The 5,034-nt window shown below is 37.6% G+C and overlaps 1 non-coding gene across 1 annotated transcript; it reads right to left on the reverse strand.

Moving 5' to 3' along the window:
• Positions 1 to 554: 554 nt before the first annotated feature.
• On the reverse strand, positions 555 to 660 carry LOC141569766 (U6 spliceosomal RNA). Its single transcript, XR_012493566.1, has one exon. It is a non-coding gene; the product is annotated as a U6 spliceosomal RNA (small nuclear RNA).
• Positions 661 to 5,034: the final 4,374 nt, after the last annotated feature.

Consider the following 5,034-nt stretch of genomic DNA (forward strand, 5'->3'; position numbering starts at 1 on the left):
GGAGAGTTGAGAGTGTACGCAGCCAAATGATTTTATCGATGGATCATGAATTTTAAATGGTTAATGATTCAAATCATGGCATGAGGATGATGAGGGTCTAGGGAGGCTAAAACAATAATATTTTTCCTCCCACCTGGTATGTTCTTCTAGCTGGGCTAATAATCAGACTGACAGGAGAAAATCAAAATTTTAATACATATGTGTGGGTAATTCACATAAGCATGAAAATTCCAAATACAGTGAAGCAACCTTGAGTATATAAGACATTTCTTTCTTTCTTTTTTTTAAAAATTAGTTTCAGGTGTACAAAGCAACACAATAGTTAGACATTTACACCCCTCACAAAGTGATAACTCCCCCAATCTACTACCCCTCTGACATCGTATGTAGCTGTTACAATTCCATTGACTATATTCCCTATGCTGTACTCCACATCCCGTGACTATATGTATATATATATATATATATTTTTTTTCTTTTTATTTTTTTTCTTACAGTTGACATTCAATATTATTCTACTTCAGCTTCAGTTGTACAGCAAGCACATTGGTCATAAAAATATGGAATGCTTCATGAAGTTGTGTGTCATCCTTGCACAAGGTCTGTGCTCTTCTTCTCCGATTGTTCCAGTTTTAGTATATGTGCTGCGGAAGGGAGCACAGACATTCTTGACAAAGGAGAAAAGACAGGAGTTGGAGTATTAGATTTCAGAAGTGAGAATGGGTGATTTACAGGTAGGTGAGGAAGAGCAGAACACACAAGGCGGGCAAATTCTTGCTAGAAACTTGCCACTCAGAAACAACACGGGGTATTTAGCTAACAGGTGCCTACCTAATGTCCTCTTTGTATCATACTTAATTCAAATTCGGCTAAGGCAGCATTCTAAGATTTCCTGTCTGAATCTCTTGGGCAGGAAAGAGGGAGGGTCAAAGGTTCTTTCTGAGTCTTGTTTGTTAATAAACAGCTTAAAATCAATATCCCAAAAAGCAGCTTCAGGGTGGCAAAATTTTGGTTCCCTTCAGGTATGACCACGGAAATAGGTAGCAGCAGTAGAAAGGAATAAAGAACATGCAAGAGAGGTTAAAATGTTGGACCTGTTTTAAGAATCATCAGCGTAGATGATGAAATCACCGCTATTTGTGACAAGGAGAGTGTTAGAGTGCATGTCAGTGAGACTGCAATTAAATGTTCAAGAAATGAGGAAGAGCATCCAGGGATATGTAGATTACTGCAACGAGGAGGGAGAGTGGGTGGCATATTCTAAAAATATGCGATTCAAAACTGCGTGTTTGAGGGAAGAACAATCTAGAAGCAGTGAAGAGGATCAAGAAGGACTCCTACAGCATCTTCAGGCCTAATAGTAGTAGGATTGTGTGAAAAACATGCATAGGGGAAGCGGTGTCCTTGGGAGAAATCCAGGATTCCATAACTCAAGAAGATAAAGTACAGTAGTTCCCCTTATACAGTTTCACTTACCTGTGGCCAATGGTGGTCTGAAAATATTATTTGGAAAATTCCAGAAATAAACAATTTGTAAGTTTTAAATTGCCCATCGTTCTGAGTTGCGTGAGGAAGTGTCACACCATCCCGCTCTTTCCTGCCTGGGAATTGAATGGTCCCCTTGTCCATTGTATCCTGTATGTGCTACCCACTCGTTGGTTACTTAATAGCCATCTGGGCTATTAGAAAGAGAGAGAGAAAGAGCATTCTTTTATTACAGTATATTGTTATAATTGTTCTATTTTATTCATTTTTGTTGTTAATCTCTTCCTGTGCCTAATTTACAAATTGAACTTTATCATAGGTATGTCTGTACAAGAGAAAACAGCACGTATAGTGTTCCATACTATCCGCAGTTTCAGGCATCCACTGGAGGGCTTGGAATGTATCCCCTGCAGATAAGGGGGGATTACTGTATCAGAAAACCTGATAGATTTAAAACCATTAAAAAAATGGAGTCAGTAGTTAAAATCTACTCTTAACCACCTTGCCATATATGAATGGACTCTGGTGGCTTTATAGGTGATTTCCATCCAATATCCAGAAAATAGCTAATGTCAATCTTATAAAACTTCCAGAGTTTGTACTATCTATTTAACTTATTTTGTACAAGGTGAAGACATGTCTTAGGCAACAATGAACACCTAAATTAGGACCCAGGTTAGCCCTACAGAGTGGGAGGTGGAGGGCCATGTGATCCGGCTGGTATACATAGCATAGTTTGACCGTCCTGATAATATTTTATTTCTTAGTCTAGTTGGTGGGTATATGGCTGTTTGTTTTACTATTTTTTACACTTTTTTTATACATCAGAAATATTTCATAAATTATTTTTGAAAAACCACACTGTTGCTGAGGAAGGTAATATGTCATTTGTGGATTTTTTTTTCTTTTTTTGAGGACATTGACTGTAATACAAAGACGAGAGAGTATAGCAGTAATTTAAAGGGGCTATGGCAGTCCAAGACCTCTTTTGTGTTTCTTTTTTTGTTTTACAATAGGAGCTTCTTGAGCATTTTTAGTTTTTATAGGAAAATGGTAAATAATGGGAGAATTTGAAAATACATTTGGAAAGTCCTACATAGCATCCTAGATGAGATGGAACAATACTGAACAATGAGGGATTTTTCTCAAAACGGGAATAAGAACCTCACACCCTGAAGGTGGGGAAATTCATAGGTAACTGGGTAATAATTTCAAGGAACATATGTCTCATATGCTTAAATTTCTCTATGAAGTATAAGGCACCTACACTATGAGACATTCTTTAACCTGTGCTCAAATACGTGCAGCAATTAAATTAATAAACTCAGTACTTTCTGAACAGGATAACCTGTCTTTGGATGTATTTGTCTATTCTGTACTTCTGTTTCCTGAACTGGTTTGTTTGCTTGTTTGCAGTTTCATTTTCAGCTATAGCTTCTAATAGTGATTCTATATCTGTTCTTTGGGACATCACATAACAACAGACCATCACTTTCTGCAAACTAACATCTTACTTGTCACATCTTAACATTTGCATATTTTCTTTGTCCAATAACCCTTTGTAGTGAAAGAAGAAAGGAATGTTTCCTCTCATTAATTTTAATCGCTTGAAAAATACCTTGGCCATTTTTACATCCCTAGAAGTTATATTGAATTTTCTATTTTGATATGAATTATATGTTTCAAGTATTTTATTTTAGTTGCATCTATAATATAACTATCATTTGGTTTTGAAATTTCTTGAACTAATTGTTAATTACATTTAGAATGCCTTTGTGACTTTCAGTTAACAGAACCGACAATTTTGAATGTATTGAAGTAATTTTTAAGTGTTTTCAAAGCTATTACATACAACAGAAATGACTTTAAATGAAAAACAGATTTCTGGAGAGTTTTTAACATATAAGTGTTTTTAACATAACATTTCAAGTACCGATTGCTAGTACTACATTATATATACTGATTGTCACCACATTTCTGCATATTTTTGTGATTCCTTTAAAAATAGTTGGAAACAACTACATTTCCAGCCTGCAGTTTACATTCATTTTATTGCTTTCTACTTTTGGAGTGGGTAATGGTTGGAGGATGATATTTGAGATCTCTAAGATGACTCTCTTTAATACTGTGTTAATCTTTTCCTTAGAAAACTAATTCAGAACCATGAAAAACCTTTTGGCTCTTTTGGAATCTAAATGAAATTTACAGGAGCCAATAAAATACTAGATTAACAGGAAAAAAAGTGGAAGACCATTTTCACTCAAAGATCATTGTCTTCATTTGAATATATGAATTGCTTTCTCTAAAATTAACCTTTAAATTTATTTCCTTCCACATCATTAGCTCCCTCTGACTTACTCCTTATCTCTATCTGTTCTTTTTCTGTACAATTGCTTGCATCTATTTCCTCATCTCCATTTTCACTGTCACTGCCCTATTTCGGAACATTAATACTTGAAGCCTGGACTAAATGATCTGTCTCTAGTCACCTCCTCTCTCCTCAATAATCTGTTTTTCTTATAACACCAGGGACACTTTCTTTGAAAACAGGTAGGTGGTGAGGGCAGGCTGCGTAGGGTGAAAAAAAACAAACACAAGAAAACAGCTAGGTGATAACATTCCATTGTTCAGAAAACTTCAGGAAAAACACCTCAATCTTTCAATCAAGGTTCTTTACTCTTTTGCTCAAGCCTGCCTTCCCAGCTTTAGCACTTTTTACATCTTCCCATGCACTATACTTTCTATCTAACCTGGTATATTAGTGTTTCTGCCAAATCAACTGTAATACTCTGGCATTTGTGACTTTGCTCAAAATTTACTTCTCTTGGGCCGGCCCTGTGGCTCAGGCTGTTGGAGCTCCGTGCTCCTAACTCCGAAGGCTGCCGGTTCGATTCCCACATGGGTCAGCGAGCTCTCAACCACAAGGTTGCTGGTTCAACGCCTCAAGTCCTGCAAGGGATGATGGGCAGCGCCCCCTGCAACTAAGATTGAACATGGCACCTTGAGCTGAGCTACCGCTGAGCTCCCGGAATGGCTCAGTTGGTTGGAGCACATCCTCTCAACCGCAAGGTTGCCAGTTCGATTCCTCGAGTCCCGCAAGGGATGGTGGGCTGTGCCCCCTGCAACTAGAAACGGCAACTGGACCTGGAGCTGAGCTGCGCCCTCCACAACTAACACTGAAAGGACAACAACTTGAAGCTGATCAGCACCCTGCACAACTAAGATTGAAAGGACAACAACTTGACTTGGAAAAAAGTCCTGGAAGTACACACTGTTCCCCAATAAAAGTCCTGTTCCCCTTCCCCCCCTCAAAAAAAAATTTACTCCTCTTGTTCCTCAAAGATTCCTATCAAGTCATACTATACTTTTAAAGGTACAGCTTTGATTCTATTTCCCCTGGAAAGACATAAAGTATAACTATTACAAATATAGCTACTGGTGTCAGACTGACTGGACTTATATGGGGCTCTACCATTTACTATCTGTATAACTTTAGATAAATCACTTATTGCATATGATGGTTAGTGAGACGCTTCCAAATTGTTCAAG

Source organism: Rhinolophus sinicus, chromosome X (genome assembly GCF_036562045.2).
Source record: "Rhinolophus sinicus isolate RSC01 chromosome X, ASM3656204v1, whole genome shotgun sequence".
NCBI lineage: Eukaryota > Metazoa > Chordata > Mammalia > Chiroptera > Rhinolophidae > Rhinolophus > Rhinolophus sinicus.